This window comes from Hibiscus syriacus, unplaced genomic scaffold (assembly GCF_006381635.1).
Source record: "Hibiscus syriacus cultivar Baekdansim isolate YM2019G1 unplaced genomic scaffold, ASM638163v2 tig00110946_pilon, whole genome shotgun sequence".
NCBI lineage: Eukaryota > Viridiplantae > Streptophyta > Magnoliopsida > Malvales > Malvaceae > Hibiscus > Hibiscus syriacus.
The window spans coordinates 269827-290035 of record NW_024062927.1 but is presented as its reverse complement, the minus strand read 5'-3'; the positions used below and the strand labels follow the sequence as shown (position 1 = coordinate 290035).

The window sequence follows — 20209 nt, the reverse complement described above, 5'->3', positions numbered from 1 at the left end:
CACAACGAAGGGACGGATGGTTGTCAACAAACAATTTCCCGATTCCAGAGCCAATTTCAACTTCATGACGGAGGATATTGGACCCAGACAACGCAAGTTCAACTTCACGACGAAGGGACTTGTCAACAAACAACTTCCCAATTTCAGATCCAATTTCAACTTCACAGCGAAGGATATTGGACTCGAGACGATGCAAGTTCAACTTCAAAACTAAGGGACCGCTGGTTGTCAACAAACAATTTCCCAATTTCGGAGCCAATATCAACTTCACAGCGAAGGATATTGGACTCGAGATAACACAAGTTCAACTTCACAACGAAGGGACGGCTGGTTGTCAACAAACAATTTCGATTCCAGAGCCAATTTCAACTTCACGACGGAGGATATTGGACTCGGAACAATCCTACTTACTTGGATTTCAACTTCACACAAATGATATCCAATTCCAGGCTTAACTTCACGACGAAGGGGCCACCCGCGGTTTCAACTTCACGACGAAGGGAATCGTGCACACAAGCATCATCCATCTTTAGATTGGATTTCAACTTCACGACGAAGGATATCCAACTTAAAGAAGGATTATCTGTCAACAAAGATCTTCGAGTTCGACTACGCTCAGCTCCAAGGCACATCATTTACAATATAACTCAAGGCTAGAAGGGTTATCTGCCATCAAAATTGTCGAGTTCGATTCCATTCAGCTCGATGACACATCAATCGCACTACTTTCGGTTGCAGTCGAGGTTTTCAAGTCGAGAAGAGGACCTGGGTTAGCCGTGCCTTAGTGACAAGCAACCATTTTCAAGCAGCATAGCTTAAGTCAAGAAAAAACTATCTGTCAATGAAGATTTCTGAGTTCGATTCCGATCCAAGGTCTTTAAACCGAGAAGAAGACCGGAGGGCAACGGGAAGCCACGTGCTGATTCAAATTCCGAACTACGGCTTCAATTTCATATCATTTCAAGATAAACTCGACTTCACGATGGAGGAGTCATCCGTAACTCAATTCGACAGGGAGTTATTGAAATATCAGAGTCAATTTTCAACTCCACTGAACGAAAAGTGTGTCTTTTAATCTTTGCCCTATCCCCGTTACACGACTATGGGCAAAGACGGGCAGTTGTTAACACACATTTTCGTCCTACTATGATTCAAACTCCTAAAAATAGGATAGAATTTTAGGATTCAAACTCCTAAAAATAGGATAAAGTTCTACTATGATTTAAACTCTTAAAGATAGGATTCACAAGCATTATAAATAGTCATTGTAACTCACTATTATAACAGGGGATTTACAGAACAAATACAGAGGAAAACACGGAAAATACAAAGGCAAAGCTATTGCAAACGATTCGAAAAAGAAATAAAAGGTAGCATTTTTTTGATTCGTTCATTTCTCGCATGTGCACATTATTTTTTTGAGATTTGGTTCGAATAACCCAAAACGTGGGTTGCGCCGATGACAAAAATGGGTGGGGTTTCGAAGTTTCGAACCTAGATCTACCCTGAGTCGTGTTCATTTTTTATCCCCTAATGCGTAATATCAACGTTAATTGTCTTTCAAATTTGGCCCCAATCTTTATTTTTCTTTATATTAATCCTTTTATTTATTGTATAGATATTTTTATTTATTTATTATTTAAATTATTGTCATTATATAAATATATATACATATGTTTTTTAAATGATTTTAAATTGATTTTTTTACACTATATATTATTATTATATATACATATATTTTTTATTTATTTATATTCATTTGATTATTTTTTAATACTATTTATTATTTATATATATATACACTATTTTTTAAATATTTTACTTATAAGCGTATTATTACTATATATATTGTAATTATCTTTATTTAGTTTTTTCATTTTATCATTATACGTATATATGTATGTTTTTAATAGTTTATTTATAAGCCAATTATCATTATATGTATACTTTTATATTTGGTTTATATATTTATTTATTTTTTGTTTTGGTTTTTTTATATTATATTATATTTTCATATTACTATTATTATTGTTATGATTATTATTTTTCTATTTTACTCATTTATATATATATATATATATATATATATATATATATATATATTAATATTTCATTTATTTATTTATTTATTTATTTATTTTTCCTTTTATTTTTTTACTTATTGTTATTCTCCATTTTTTTTCATTTTTTTTCTCTAACAATCTTATGACTTTTTAAGGGTATTTTCGTCAATTAATCAGAGGTAAGTAATTCATGATCAAATTTTACCTTTTAATTTAAAATTACAATTTTCTTAATTAAGACAACTGGAAATTACGTAGTACCGAAAGGGCGGTTCAAGGGTGCTAATCCTTCCTTGATCGTAACCGACTCCCGAGCCCGACATATTTCTGGTAAGACGCAGATCAGGTAAGAAATAGGGTATCCGATCAACCCATTTATTTTTAAATAAATGATCGGTTGCGACTCCAATCCACATTTTTAAGTCGAAGCCCAATTCCGGGGCCCAACCGAAAGACTGTTGCGACAAGAACCATCCAAATGGTCCAAACTTTTTTAGAAGACAGAAACTCTTTAATTTAATACTCGATAAATTAATAAATTCTCTAAAATAATAAATTTATCCGATCCTGACTTAGGCCAATGTAAAAAATTAAAAAAATTGATAAAATAATAAGATAATAATTTTTCGTGAGATCCCTTTATAATTTTCGGTCCCAATAAAATCATAAATTAATAATTCATATAAACTGAAAAAAATATATTACACTCTATTGAAATATGATTCAATAGTTGTCTATTTTCTTTTAAAGTTCAAGTCTATTTGGAGCTCATTATTAATTTAACTCATCTCTTGCAACGTAATTCTAAGAGGCATAGACTAATTTGCCTTTTTGTTTGGTATGTACAGTATAATTACTTAAAAACTCTTTAAATTAATAATTATTAATTTATCGATAAATTAATAACTCTCTAAATTAATAAATTTCTCCGATCATGACATTATTAATTTATAGAGTTTTAAATGTATATATTTATAATTTAACCTTTCAAACGTTTATAAAGTAGCTTAGTATCTAAGACTATAAGCTGACATTGGTTAGGTCACATTTGCATTTGTATATTACTATTTATATTATAGTTATATTTATATTATTTATATTTTATAATTTATAAATTTACTTTTTTTATTAATATATAATTTACAAATTATTTTTCAACTCATAAAGCGACTTTAGTGATAAAAGAAAGTGTTATTTTCTTTAGAAGTCTCGAGTCAAGTAGTTGGGTCTGTATGGTGTGTGTTGTTAATTACTAAGAAATTTTTTGAACCGATGGTATCTTGTAATTACCCTAAACTATTAAAAAATTAGTACTTTACACTCATGATCACGGTGTTTTTCTCGAAAAATCACAGGTGATCGGTATATTTACCGATCTAACACCGGTCAGATTATATTTTCCGATCTAACACCGGTCAGATTATATTTTCCGATCTAACACCCGTAGCAGTAAAGTGCCCCTGAACCGCGCTATATGATGATTTGGAGCCACGTGGAGTATAGCGCGCCCCCTGTACCGCGCTATACGCTGACTGGGTTACACGTGGGGTATAGCGCCCCCTGCTCCGCGCTATACGCCACGTAGGGTATAGCGCGGATCAGGGGGCGCTATACGCCGTACCAAAATTATATTTAACGCGGTCCCTGGTCCGCGCTATATAATAATTACATATAACGCGGTGCAGTACCGCACCTTATATGTTTATAAATACACTCCTCCGGTTCTCACATCTCCTCGCATCTCTCCTCTCTTATAAATTAATACAACAATTCCGTCAACGAGTAATTATTCTGGCAATCTTCTCATATTTGATTTAGAAGTTCGTGTGATTTTTCGTTATAAGGTAATTTTGTTATAATTTTTTAATTATACTTATTGTTTATTATCATTATTTGAAAAAAATATTATACTAATTATTTTCAATTAATTTTTATGTTTGTAAAATTGAAAACCGGGAGCATACGTCAAAATAGTTTTGCGGTGCAGGTAATAATATAAAATTATATTATTAAATTATTTACGTTGATGTGTACAAAATTTTTTGTGTTATATTTTCGTTCATATATAATTTATTTAATCAGGTTTGTTTCAGTTATTTTTTTGCAGATATAATATTGCCGCACTTTTAAACTCAAAGAATGGCGCGACTTTCAGCTATTGTTTATTATGATGGTGAAATTCGAGAAGATGAAACCGGCGTTGTTTTCGTATCAAATGAGCATGTTAAAATATCATTCAAGAGAAACATAACTCTTGAGGAGTTGATAATGAAGATTTCAAGGAAGATTCATGTTGGAAGTAGTAAAAGAATGTTGTCGTTGCAGTACAGATTTTCAACATCATTGTTGCCATTAACTTATACAGCATTCGAACTTTCGAACAATGATGATGTTCAAATGATGGTTGAAGCTCAAAGTAATTATTTAGACGCCGCTATTGAGATGTATGCATATTTTGTTCAAGTGTGTGCTGTTCGGGGTCAATCTTTAAGCTCACACTATGGGCTGGCTGAACAAGTTGATCAAGTTGACAGCTCGACTACAGTAATGTGTAATGATTTTAATGCCATAATGGGGAGACATTCATCCGCAACTCCTTACGATATGTACCGAGGTGGGTTCACGAACAATCCGTATGGCAACACCGCGTCCAGTTCAAGGGGAAGGCATTCATCTGCAAATTTCTTTAACCATATGGAGATACCATCGACGCAACCATCTGTGCAGTTTCCATTTGACACGATGGCTTCAAGCTCCAGGGGGAGGCATTTGACTGCGAGCTTTTTCGATCTGAATGTCGATATGCCTTCCAGTTCAAGGGGAAGGCGTGCAAGTAGTAGGTTCTTCGACCTAAATGTGGAGAGCATGGAGGAACCATCATCTCCACCAGAAGAACCGCTTCGTGAGCCTGGTGCGGATGGTGCTGAGACTTGACTATTCATTCACCCAGAATCACCGCAATTTAGTAAAATATTAAATAAAGTAAAATACATAAATAAATTATATACATAATAGTAAAAATATTATAAAATATACCTTAAAAAGGGAGAGTATTTGAGAGAAATTTAGAGAATTTGAGAGAATTTGGTGTGATAAAAGTGATTGAGGATAGGGGTATTTATAGGGAGGATTGGGGTGTGGAGCGGGTATTTAGGGGTATAGCGCGCCCCCTACACCGCGTTATACCCCACGTGTCAGATACCTAGGTATAGAGCGGATCAGGGGGGACGCTATACCCACGTTGTGCCAAATCAGCGTATAGCGTGGTTCAGGGGACGCGCTTTACTGCTACGGGTGTTAGATCGGGAAATATAATCTGACCGGCATTAGATCGGTAAATATACCGATCACCGGTGATTTATTGGGAAAAAAGTTCATGATCTTTAATATTTGACTAAATAGTCTCTTTAGCCTTTATTTATTTTTCTAATATTTTGACTCAAACATTTTATTTAGAGTAAAATAACTCATATTACGAAGAATTGATCATTTGTTAATTAACAATTTTCATCAACGGTATACTCTTTTACTCTAAAATAAAATATAGGAATCAAAATATTTAAAAAATAAATAAAAGATAAAATAATTATTTAATCAAATGTTAAAAAATATTTTTATTATTTTACCTTAAAATTATTATATACATAAAGATAATGAAGGGTCAAAACAAATTTTAAAAAATCAATGTTATTTAAATAAGATTTCAATCTCAAATATTATGAATAATATATATGTAGAAAAAGTTTTAATATAATAATCGATCTGAATATAAGATATCAATATTCAGTTATCTAATAAAATGAGATATTAGTTCCCTCAATTAAATTAGGAATTGAAATCTTGACGTTTGTAAATAAAATAAATTGAGTTAAAAAATCACCTTCATATTGCACTTAATTATACAAAATCTAATCAATAATAATATATCAATAAATCATATATTAGTAATTAAATAGAAAAAAATAATTTAGTTTTAGCGTATGTTTGGGTAAGTTGTGTTAGGTATGTGACACTTGTTGAAGTTTGGAACCATACGCAGCAGACAGTGCCGATATATATGAACTAATCCTGCAAGGATTGCTTGACGATTGAGTTTAGTTCATTGTAGCTTTATATGGAAAATATATAAATTATATCATTTTTATTAAAATCAATTACACAAATAGTTATTAATGTTTAAATAAGTTTTTATTTTTTATTAAAATTTTAAATTTAACAAATTAATTATTAATGTTATCAATTTATAATAAATTCATCACTCAACTATTTGTACCGTTTTTGGAGTGACAAAATATTGGAGTGTTAAACCTATTAACTCAACATTGTCTGCCCACGCGAACAACAATTTGACCGACGTTTGAGTCTCCTCCCCCTTTTCTCCCCCGTCGATGGATCCCCCTATTTTTAATATGTTTTTAATTTCCACTGCGACTCCACCATCGCAACTCTCCTATCTCCACTCTCCCCACCAATAACTTGTAGGCACCCATAGATATTTATCCAAAAAATCTCTAGCAATGTTAAAACCCATTGCTAGAGAAGGTAAACCAACCTTAAGATCAAGGCACTGTTCCCAATGGTAAAGAAGAGAGATATGGGAGTTAAGTTCCAAGCTAGTGTAGAGCCTGTGATTGGGAGATTGTTGTTGATAATTAAACGAGTAATTTCCCTATAACTATTTTCAACAAAAATTCGGTGCCCACCTTTGAATTTTCAACCCATTGTGTGGTGCCAAACTTTGATTTGTATTGCTTGACTCTCAACTTCAACAATCTCCCACTTGAAGACTGATTTTAATCTGTCTTCACACCTCGATCAATGCATCAACTTTTCTAGTCTTGTTACTCTAGCATTTCAACTGAAGCTGAACAAAACTTCAGTTTGTCCATAGTCACCGTCTTTGTTAACATGTTTGCCGATTTTGAGCTCCACAAATCTTTTCAAGTTTCAAAATCCCATCTTCCAGAAAAGACCGGATAAAATGATATCGCAGTTGTATGTGTTTCGTCCCGGAATGAAAAGATGGATTCTTTGCTAGATGGATATCATTTTGACTATCGCAATACAAGACATTGTTTTTTTGTTTCTTGCCTAACTCTTCAAGAAACTTTGGAGCCAAACCATCTCCTTGTTGGCTTCCGTAACAGCGACATATTCTGCTTCAGTTGTGGAGAGAGCAACTATCTTCTGTAGTTGAGAAACCCAACTCACTGCAGTACCTCCTAGAGTATAGATATACCCTGTAGTGCTCATTCTGATGTTAACATTTCCGGCTAAGTCAGCATCTACATAGCCTGTCAATATCGTATCTCCATCTTTGAAACAAAGTGCTTTGTTTTGGTACCTTGCAGATATCTGAGGATCCATTTGACTGCTCTAACTGCTTGAGCAATAATGGTCTGGTACAAACCATGGCATACATCAGACTTCCAATTGCTGAGGCATATGGCACCTTCACCATGTGAGCACGGTCTTCCTCCGTCTTTGGTGACTGTTCTTTGGAGAGTCTAAAATGAACACCTAAAGGTGTACTTACTGGTTTAGTGATAACTCCGTAAAAATACTATTTTTAAGGCCTTTTCAACTTAAGTTATTGTTTGTTTAAGGGTATATATAGGTCATTTTAGATGTATGTAGCTGCATATAATTGCATTTTTGGTGGTTGTGTCATTTTATTTTATTAAGGTGCTATATGAGGAGGAAGGTGTGGTTTTTAGTGGATGTGCAGAAAATAACAAGCAAAATAGGCGAGCTGGGAAGTAATGTATCGGCATCACACGTTGCTGAAGCAGATTGAAATGCCTCGGCATTTCTGGCGTAGAAAACGACAAAAATATACAGATGTACGTGGACAGCTGGCTCTGCACGTGAAATGATGGCTGTAACAGCCTGCTAGGGGACCACTGACACCTGGAGGATAAGGTTCATGCACAACATGTGATTCTAGGGGTATGAGGGGTATTTTGCACCCAACAATATCCCAACAACCTCATCATTACCCCTAGATATTTTTATTATATATTACACCTCACAAGAGAGAGAGTGTGTGGAAAAAAGGAGACGCATATTGTAGCAGAAAAATCAGATTTTTATTTTCCCTTTTCCTTTCTTCTTCATTAGGTTTTCCTCCATTGATAAAGCTTCAAGGAGTGGCGAGCTAGGCACTGAGAGGAGCTAGCGAGCTAAGGCGGTTCGTGGTGGCCGAGGAGGCCTCCGGTGGCGCGCGTCGAAGGCTCTTTCTCACTTCTTTTTACTGTTATTTTATTTATTTTATTTGTGGGTTGTTGGAACGAATATTTTATGGATTTTTCTATGGATATTTCGAACCCCACCATGAACTAACTTATTTGGTGGTGGTTGGTTTAATGGATGTTTTAACTTTATTTTAATGATATATTTAAGTTTATTTTGGTTCTTTATTTGCTTTGCTTATGAATGTTTCACCATCTAGGCTTGTAAGAGGCATGGAAATGTCCATTTCTTAGATGAAGGTTAGGTGTTCGGAAGAATCCTAAGCTAAAAATACTTGTAAGTATTCGGAAGAAACGCAAGACAAGATCCTCATAAGCAATGAGTTATAGTATTTTCAAGGGGCTTTGAACCGGCCTAGGAATATTATAACCTAATCCCTTAGATCTCGGAAGAGACTAGGATAGGATTTCAACGACTAAAAAGGGTGTCTTTATCAATAGGGTAGGCTGTCCAACATCGTTGAGTGAGAGCATATGCCTTGGCATCATATTCTGTTAGGTTCCTGTGAGAACATTTTAGGAAAACCCTGTCGAGTAAGTAAAGACCAGATAGCTTAAATCTTCCTGAGAGATCAGTTTAGCATTCTTAGATCAATCCCTACCATTCATTCCATTGAAAGCTTGTCACGTGAGGATTATCTTCTTTTTATTTTATTTATCTTTTATTTACCATTTTTATCATTTTTCATTGCCTTGACATTTCATCATTTCCAACATTGAATATCTGTTCTTGCCACTGCATTTCCATTTGCAACACCATCAATCCACATTCACCAGTATACACATATTCATTGCCGTGACATTTGTATATATCAAGACTAACTATACTTAGATAGAATATTGCATAAACTTTACTCAATATCCTTCCAATCCCTGTGGAGACGATACTCACTCATCACTTTATTACTTGAGCGATTATGTATACTTGCACATTATTTGCGTATATTTTATAGTACTCACAACACGCAAACAAGTTTTTAGCGCCGTTGCGGGGATTGGCAATTGGCGATATTGAGTTTAGTTGTTGCACCGTTTTATTTATTTTCTTTGTACATAGTTACTTGTTTTTGTGTTTACCTTTTCAGGTGTTACGTTGTCGCGTGACACGTAAAAGACCCAAAGAACCATTATTTCATATAGAACTGAGGCTCATGTTGTTCAAAATCAAGTGAAGGATCCTGCAGTTCTAAATGCCACGACAATTCCAAATACTGTGAATGTTGCTCGACCACAAACTATTAGAGATTACTTAGCTCCCACCTTGGATGACCTAAAACCTGCTATTATAGCTCTCAAGATTCAGGCAACCCAATTCGAGCTCAAACCGGTTATGTTCGATATGTGGACTTGATTGGAAAGTTTGGTGGTGCTCCTCATGAGGATGCAAGGCAACATGTTCAAGAATTTTTGAAGGTCTGTGACTCCTTTCGACAAGAAGGTGTGTATGAAGATGTGCTGAAATTGCAGTTATTTCCATATTCTTTGAAAGATGATGTCAGGGCATGGCTCAATGGATTACCTTCAGCTCTATAAGGTCTTGGGCTGAATTGTGCAAAATTTTTTTGCTACGGAATAATCCGTCGAATATGAACAACCATCTTAGGAATGCCATAGCATCTTTTCACCAAGCTGATGACGACTCAATGCATGAGTGTTGAGACCGCTACAAAGAATTTCTTCGCAAATGTACCAACCATGGATTCCACGACTAGACTCAAGTCGTGATGCTCTACAATGGAGCCAATGCACCACGAGGATGATGTTAGATGCCTGGACAAATGGCATTTTACTTGACAAATCACCTGAAGAGGCTTTTAACATTTTTGATCGAATTGCTAACCACGATTACCAATTTCCCTCTTCAAGGTTTGAAACTAGAAGGAAGGCATCTAGGATATTCAAGTTGGAAGATGAAGATTCAGTGTCGGCCCAACTCTCTACCATCACTAATATGTTGAAGAATTTGCAAAATTCTAAGAGGTGAAAGAAGTGAAGGTTGATAGCTTGGCATGTCTGTTATGCCAAGGCAATCATCATGAATGTGAATGCCCGAACAATCAAAAGTCCATCAACTATGTGGGAAGCTTTAATGGATGGAGTCAGCATCCCAATTTCTCATGGGAAAATCAAGGAGCTTGTAATGTCAGTCATCTCGCTCAGCAGCAGTATATGGATGAGCCCCCAGCCTTGCGAACGAATATGCCATGGCATACTTTTAAGGGGACAACATCTTCACTTAATACAAGTTCTCTAGAGGCCACTATGCAAGACCTTATGGCAACTAAAAAGGCTCTATTACAAGATCACGATGCATCTATTAAGAGTCAAGAAGAAATATTACAATGTCAAGGGGCATGGTTGCAAAGTCATAGTTTGTCTTTGAGAGCTTTGGAAATGCAAGTGGATCAAATTGCCACGACATTACAAGAATACCAACCAGACAGATTGCCTAGTGATACTGAAGTCACTAAGGCTAAAGGCAGTGAGCAATTTAGTACATTCACCTTAGGGAGTAGCACCTATATCTACAAAGATGCTAAGTTTGGGGGGGGAAACACTCGAAGAACCTAGCTATGAGATTGTGCATGAAGAGTCTCAATTGCAAGAGGACTTACATTCGCTGGAGAACAAAACTGGATGTTCAATGAGTAAACCCAATGATGGCAAGCAAAATAATGCCATGGCAAAAGAAAAACCCCCACTAGAAGAAGTTGATGACCAAAGGGAAGCTGCAGAATTATGCCACGATAATTTTGTAGGCACTTGTGAGTACTTGAAGCTCGATAAAGAAGACAAAGATGAGCTTAAGGATATTTCAAAAGAGACGGGTCAGTCTAGCTTACTCATAGCTAGACCAGGTATGAAATCTGAACCTGTGGATTTCATTGAATTTACTCAACCCAATTAGTTGCCCATTTTTCTAGGCTAGAAATTGTTAAAGCACTAAGGAATAAAATGGAGAAACAATTCCCTGATGAGAAATTATTAATTGCCATGGCATTGTCGTGGTACGTTGACATTGTCAATTTTCTCGTTAGTGGTGTTTTGCTTCCGTACTTGATTAGCCAAGGTAAGAACAGATTGATGCAGGATGATGACCCCTACTTCTTGAAAGACTTTGCTGCCCAAGCAATTAAAAGATGCCACTGTAACGGGGAGAGAAAAAAGAGGACTACTGCAAAGGTCCTACAAATCGGGTTCTATCGATTACACTGAAGGTGGCGCTGTTATATATGTGGAGCATTTTGGTCTATACTGGTGCTCCAATCGAACGCGACAAAAATGCCATGACAATTCATGATGTTTTGGAGTTTGCATCCCTTGAACCCTTCTTAATTTATGTTTTAGAAGTTTTGTTTTGTCATGAGTGTTTGTTTGTTTGTTTTTCTTTGTTTTATTTCTTTAGGATGAAGGGTGTTCTGGAGGATGAATATGATGAAATCACGAGGGAACTTCATAGGCTGCTGCAAACCAATATTCCACGACAAAGCTAGATGCAATTGAGGCTCTAACAAGACGCAGTCGTTGCACCTGTTCACAAGAAGATGCTCCCACATTGGGCTTACAATCTTCGGTCATTCTGGACAAGATCTTGCCATCATTTGATGATGCCTCGATATTTGCAAATCTCACTCAGCAAGACAGTACACCCAAGCAGAGGATGCTAACCCAGTCAACATGAATTAGATGACGTCTGAAGTCATCTGTTGGGCGTATGAAGACCTCAACATCTAAGCACATTGAAGGCCCTAGCACACCACCTGTTGAACCCAATTCTGATCCTGACAAAAGCCCCACATCACTGAGGAAGTGCACCAGACGCAATACTACTAGCACTGTCAGCGCGACTCCACCACCATCTTAGGAAGACAAGGTACCTTACAATGCATTGCATCGCATCGCATGTAGTCTAGTTTTAACTTAGTTTTTATTCAACATTGAGGACAATGCTTTTCTTAAGTTTGGGGGAGATAGTGTTCTTTGTAGAACATGTGCATGATAATATTAGCATAATGTTATGTCATGGCATCAGTAAATGGTAGGACAGTTAGATGAAATGTTTTGATGATACCTGATGAAGATGAACTTTTTAGGCTAGAAATTGAATGTAAATGACTATTGAGAATGATAGAACTGACTCTAGGGCTTGATGCTTTGTGAATTATTATTACACGATTTGTATGTTTTCTATACTTAAAGAACTTAGGAAATTTTTATGAAAGAACTCTGGTTAGACTGGTATTAAAATATGGTATTATGCTTAAATGATAAATCAATTAAAAAAAACTCCCTTATCTCTGAATTTTGTTTAATCGTGAATAAATGCTTCGACATAGCTATAGAGGGACACTCCTCTTTGCCGTGGCATTGCCTGGAACTCTCTTTAATAAATGGAAGCCACGCGCATACGAGTAAATGAAAGTAGTCACGGGATGACTCTGCCTGACTAGCTTGGGGGTGGAAGGTATGCTCCCTTTCACTAGAGTGTGGGATGGTAGGTGTGATGAGATGACTCCCTTCGTAGCAGCGTAAAAAAAAGAAAAAAAAGAAAAAAAAGTGAAAACAATAAGAAAAAAGATGTGTAGTAAGTGAAAAGGGAGTATAAATGTGCTTAATGAATGAGTTAATGTCGTGGCAAAACTAGGGAACTCAATTAGAAATTGCCTAATTTCGTCAAGTATAGATTAGATACAATAAATCAATCACACACAACACATAAAGGATCTTGACCTAGGGAAAAGTACTTGAATTCTTGATATGTCTAGCATGTTGAAGCCGATTTTTATGAGGGTTGAAATTCAATTTTTGTCTTGTTGTCCTACTGTTGAAAATTGCCATGACATTTTGATTGTGTTAATTGTTATTCATTGCTTGAGGACAAGCAATAGCTTAAGTTTGGGGTGTGATAACTCCGTAAAAATACTATTTTAAGGCCTTTTCAACTTAAGTTATTGTTTTTAAGGGTACATATAGGTCATTTTAGATGTATGTAGCTGCATATAATTGCATTTTTGGTGCTTGAGTCATTTTATTTTATTAAGGTGCTATATGAGGAGGAAGGTGTGGTTTTTAGTGATGTGCAGAAAATAACAAGCAAAATAGGCGAGCTGGGAAGTAATGTCGCGGCATCACACGTTGCTGAAGCAGATTGAAATGCCTCGGCATTTCTGGCGCAGAAAACGACAAAAGTATACATCTGTACGTGGAAAGCTGGCTCTGCACGTGAAATGATGGCTGTAACAGCCTGCTAGGGGACCGCTGACACCTGGAGGATAAGGTTCATGCACAACATGTGATTCTAGGGGTATGAGGGATATTTTGCACCCAACAACCTCGTCATTACCCCTAGATATTTTTATTATATATTACACCTCACAAGAGAAGTGTGTGTGGAAAAAAGAAGACGCATATTGTAGCAGAAAAATCATATTTTTATTTTCCCTTTTCCTTTCTTCTTCCTTGGGTTTTCCTCCATTGATAAAGCTTCAAGGAGTGGCGAGCTAGGCACCGAGAGGAGCTAGCAAGCTAAGGCGGTTCGTGGTGGCTGAGGAGACCTTCGATGGCGCGCGTCGAAGGCTCTTTCTCACTTCCCTTTGCTGTTATTTTATTTATTTTATTTGTGGGTTGTTGGAACGAATCCATGAACTAACTTATTTGGTGGTGGTTGGTTTAATGGATCTTTTAACTTTATTTTAATGATATATTTAAGTTTATTTTGGTTCTTTATTTACTTTGCTTATGAATGCTTCACCATCTAGGCTTGTAAGAGGCATGGAAATGTCCATTTCTTAGATGAAGGTTAGGTGTTCGGAAGAATCCTAAGCTAAAAATACTTGTAAGTATTCGGAAGAAATGCAAGGCAAGATCCTCATAAGCAATGGGTTATAGTATTTTCAAGGGCTTTGAATCGGCCTAGGAATATTATAACCTAATCCCTTAGATCTCGGAAGAGACTAGGATAGGATTTCAACGACTAAAAAGGGTGTCTTTATCAATAGGGTAGGCTGTCCAACATCGTTGAGTGAGAGCAGATGCCTTGGCATCCTATTCTGTTAGGTTCCTGTGAGAACATTTTAGGAAAGCCCTGTCGAGTAAGTAAAGACCAGATAGCTTAAATCTTCTGAGAGATCAGTTTAGCATTCTTAGATCAATCCATACCATTCATTCCATTGAAAGATTGTCACGTGAGGATTATCTTCTTTTTATTTTATTTATCTTTTATTTATTGTTTTTACCATTTTTCATTGCCTTGACATTTCATCATTTCCAACATTGAATATATGTTCTTGCCACTGCATTTCCATTTGCTACACCATCACACCATCAATCCACATTCACCAGCATACACATATCCATTGCCGTGACATTTGTATATATCAAGACTAACTATACTTAGATAGAATAGTGCATAAACTTTACTCAATATCCTTTCAATTCTGTGGAGACGATACTCACTCATCACTTTATTACTTGAGTGATTATGTATACTTGCACATTATTTGCGTATATTTTATAGTACTCACAACACCTAAAGGTGTACTTACTGGTTTAGCATCTTGCATGTTGAACCTGGAGAGTACTTTGTTGATGTACTCAGCCTGTGATAACATCAAATTCCTCGAATTTGTGTCTCTCTTAATCCTCATATCAAGAATCTGCTTTGCAGTGCCAAGATCTTTCATTGCAAACTGCTTCGACAGTTTTTGCTTCAAGTTTATAATCTCTTGCATCTCTGAGCCTGCAACGAGCATGTCATCAACATACAACAATAAAATAATGAAGTTGTTGTCGAACTTCTTGATGTAGCAACAATGATCTTCTTGGCATCTGGTAAAACCACTGCTACTCATGAAACTGTCGAACTTCTTGTACCACTGTCTAGGAGCTTGTTTTAAACCATACAAGTTATTCTTCAACATGCATACCAGGTTTTTCTTGCCTGCCTCTATGAAGCCTTCTGGCTGCATCATATAGATTTCTTTCTCCAAATCACCATGAAGGAAAGTTGTCTTCACATCTAACTACTCAAGATGTAGATTCTCTGCAGCTACAAATTTCAACACCAGTTTGATTGTAAACAACTTCACGAGTGGAGAGAAAATTTCATTATAGTCAATACCTTCTTTTTGTTGAAAACCTTTAACAACCAATCTTGTTTTGTAGCGTTTTCTCCCATCGTGTTCTTCTTTGATCTTGTAAACCCACTTGTTATGGAGCGCTTTCTTGCCTAGTGGTAATTCAACTAATTACCATGTCTAATTTGACATAAGCGAGTCCAACTCATCTTTTATGGAAGACTCCCACTTGACTGAATCCTCCACATGCATTGCTTCATCATAGCACTCTAGTTCACCATTGTCAGTCTGCAACAAGTAATGCAAAGAATGTGAATAACAATGGGTTGATTTAAGAATTCTAGAGGAGCGTCTCAGTTCTGGTGTGCCTGGTTCTTCTTGAACTGCTTCAGGACTGATCTGAACATCATTTCCAGAAATCTCCTCAAACTCAGCAAATTCCTTTGTTTCAGCTTCGGTATTGGAGCTACTTGATTCTATGGTTGATCTATCTTTGTACATCACATTCTCATTGAAAATGACATCTCTGCTTTTGATGATCTTTCGATTTTCATAGTCCCAAAACCGGTAACCGAACTCATCATCACCATAACCCAAAAAGACACATTTGTTGGACTTGGCATCAAGTTTTCTTCTTTCAGCAGAATTTATGTGTACATAAGAAATACAACCAAACACTCTTAAGTGTGAAAGGTTTATTTCTTTCTTGCTCCAAACTTCCTCTGGTATTCTACCATCCAAAGTAACTGAGGGCCCATGGTTAATCAGGTAAGCTATAGTGTTGATAGCTTCAGCCCATAGCAATTTGGGCAATCCAGCATGTATCCTCATGCTTCTGGCACGTTCATTCATAGTTCTCTTCATGCGCTCTGCTACGCCATTCTACTGCGGTGTCATGGGAACTGTTGTCTCCATCTTGATCCCATTGTTTGTGCAGAAATCTCTGAATCTACTGTTTCTGTACTCTCCTCCTTTGTTAGACCTCAACCGCTTGACTTTCAAACCAGCCTCGTTTTCCACCATGGCCTTCCGTTTTCTGAAGGTATCAAAGGTTTCTGATTTCTTCTTCAGAAAATAAACACACACCTTCCTTGTAGAATCATCGATGAAGGTGACATAATATAGTGAGCCTGCAAGAGATGGAACTGGAGATGGTCCCCATACATCAGTATGAACCAACTCTAACTTTTTTGCCTTGGGTGTCTTGCCAATCTTTACAAAACTGACTTTCTTTTGTTTGTCAAAGATGCAATCCTCACATAGTCTGACATCTATATTCTTTAGATCCGACAGCTTCCCTTTTGACAAAAGTGTCTTCATCCCTTTCTCGCTTATATGGCCAAGTATTTGGTACCATAGGTTTGATTTTCCATCAGCATCTGCTACTGCAATGATATTCTCCAAATTTGAGGTTACATAAAAAGTACCAGTCTTCTTAACACGAGCAATGACGAGTGCTCCTTTGGTAATCTTCCATTCACAGCCTGAAAAGGTTGTACTATATCCTTCTCCATCAAGCTGTCCTACAGAAATCAAATTTCTTGTGAGGCCAGGAATATGTCTCACTCCTTTCAGCTTCCAGGTGGTCTGGTTTGGAAACTTTAATCGGATGTCTCCTTTTCCGACGATCTTCAAGGTTTCATCATTAGCTAGATGAACCTTCTCAACTGACATAGTTCTCCATGATTTCTTGGCATGGTGTGGAGTGGAAAGATGCCCCTGAATCCAAGATCCATGATTCAATCGGATTGTTGACTCTTAGAATCATGGTATCACCTGTCTCCTCTGTCATGTTAGCAGATTCCTGTACACCGGTATCTTTCTTCGGTTCTCGACAATCTCTTTTAAAGTGATCATTCTTGCCACAATTATAACAGTTATAATCGTTCTTTCTCGTTCTTGATTTTACCTTTCTGGATTTTGATTTGTCACGATTTGAATTTATTTCTGAAGTTCTCCCTCTAGACTCCTTGTGCAAGGCTGGGGAGCTTGATGCTTCACCCGATTCTCTCCGTCGAATTTCTTCACTCAATACCAGATCTCGAACATCGTCGAATTTTAATTTACTGTTTCCCGACAAGCTGCTGACTGCTGTAACAGTAGCATTCCAACTTTCTGATAGAGATGATAAGAAAATTAAAGCTCGAACTTCATCATCGAATTCAATTTCAACGGAACTCAACTGGGTTGTGATTGTGTTGAGTTCATTTAGGTGTTGAGCCACTGATGCCCCTTCCACCATCCGCAAATTGAATAATCACCTCATAAAATGAACTTTGTTTGAGGCCTATGGCTTCTCATACATACTGGAGAGAGCCGCCATAAGACCCATCGTGGTCTTTTCCTTTGCTATGTTGAAAGCAACATTGCGGGATAATGTCAGTTGGATAACTCCGAGGGCTTGACTGTCGAGAAGAGCTCATTCTTCGTTCTTCATGCCCTCTGGTTGCTTTCTTGAGAGAGGTTGATATAGACTTTTCTGGTACAAAAAATCTTCAATATGCATCTTCCAAAAGCCAAAGTCCGCACCATCGAACTTCTCAATTTTCACCTTCCCTTCGTCTGCATCCATCGCTCTCACTCGAATCTGGCTTCTTTTGGATCATTTCTGACAATTCTTGTGAACCACCGTATATTAGAACACCTTCTTCGACAAACTCGTATCGCCGACCAAATTTTACTATTCATAAAATTTACTATTCATATAAATAGTAACCTCACAGAAAAAATCTACAAAATTAACCAACAAAAGCTCTTGATACCAGTTGTTGAAAATTAAACGAGTATTTTTCCTATAACCATTTTCAACAAAAATTGGGCACCAAATTCGATGCCTACCTTTGAATTTTCAACTCATTGTGCGATGCCAAACTTTGATTTGCATTGCTTGACTTTCAACTTCAACAATTGTTTCTATTGTTATCATCTGATGTCGAGACCTCTGTATTAATCCATCTTCATCGCCTTCTGTTATGGTCGTCATGTTTGGTGCTGTCATTACTAACGCAGAATATAAATGTAGGGAATCCATGAATGATTTGGTTCGACTCATGTGAGCTTGTCTTTTTCATGGTTCATCTCTAAGAATCATCTCCCTTAAAACCCCAAAAGCCAAGTTTGTCTTCAACTAGTCCATGTTTTGCCCACAAAGTAATTTACTGCTACTTAGCATAAGATTTTTGTCTTGTCTTTTACACTTTCATGTTATTGGTTTCGGTTATAAGCCGAGCTAGTCGAGGAAGAAAAATGAGTAATATTGTTGATTTGAATCAAAGTTAAGGTTTTGAGAGAGAATGTTTTTTCGAAGAAGAAGAAATATCTAAGTTGCAAAAGTTAGATATGCCCGGTGATGCCTGCCAGTATAGAGGAGTCAAAGGGCAGTCTTACGTGGCAGCACAGTGGCCAGGTCAGCCGATTAACGGGTAAGTTAAACTTTCGGTCACTCTAGTAATGGTGTCAATGGCTAAGAGACCAATTCGTTATAAATAGATAACATTAGTAACTAATTCATTAGTTTTGAAATTTCAATAGAAAAAAATTAGTGAAAACAAAAATTTACTTAAATGTTGGTGACCATTTATGTAGTTTACCCTTTTTATTATTTCTAAAATTTATTTATTTTTTAAAAGAAAAATATATATAATTTGGACCTTAGCATCTGTATAGGAGATTTATCTCATTATTTTTTTTAAATAAATTATATCACAATTTTAAGAACTATATCGGTTATATTATGCTCTACGCAATTGTCATCACCGCTCTGGTAATATTACCAATAACAACCGAAAAGTGACAGGATACATTGGAATATTATTTGATGAAGTTGTGACAATTATGACAAGAAAGACGGCTTAATCTAGTTTATGATTCAAAACACAACACATACCCCGTGGTTCCATTGGATCATTTTTCAAAGCTTAGATTGAGCCTTTGGATGATGAACGACAATGTGATTATACGCATCAAAAAATCTTCCAATGTCGAAGCTGTGCATTGGCGAATGAAAATCTTGCAAGCTTCTTTGTACATCCCCTTCTTGAACTTCTCTTTCCCCACCTCTCGTTCGATCCGCCCCGTCTCTTCGTCAACCACTCGCCCGAAGAGCTCGCGGTTCACTCGAACCCCTAGTCCGTCACCGTCCAATTCGACACCATATTTCAGCCACTGCCAGTTTTGAACCCTGCTGATCTCGGCTGTTGCAGCATCTTCCATGAGGTTGTAAAGAGGGACCGAACCTGCACCGGTTAACCAAGCTGCCAAGTATTGGATCCCGACGTGAGTATTCAAACGAAGACCTTCCATCGTACGAACCCCTCGAGGCCTTTGCAATAAGTCGTCTTCCGTTATGTTGCTCGCATCTTCTCGTTTGACTGTTTCGATCTGGTTAGGAGAATTACCCATGTTGTTGGTGAAGACTTCCATGCATGCTTGGATGAGTCCCGGATGAGCCGCCCATGTTCCATCATGCCCTGCCTTCACTTCTCTTAGTTTATCTTTTCTTACAAGATCAAAGGCTGCCTCATTAGCTGTTGGATCATCTCTGATTGGAATCTGAGCCGCCTGTTTAGGACAACTGGACATTCATTAACACATAAACGACACAAAATCGAACAACTCTGGCCGACTCGACTCATGAACACTTATATGCATGATATGCGTTGAAATGTTATAGTTATGTTCGTATATACCATTCCACCCATGGCATGGACACCGCGTTGATGGCATGTTCGGATGAGGAGATCGGAGTAACTCTTCATGAAGTGTTGGGTCATGCCGGCTTGAACGCGGTCCGACAACAATCGGGTTCACCAAGAAAATT

General features: G+C 36.9%; 1 pseudogene; it reads right to left on the bottom strand.

Moving 5' to 3' along the window:
* Positions 1–19300: 19300 nt before the first annotated feature.
* LOC120148077 lies at positions 19301–20209 on the bottom strand (annotated as a pseudogene).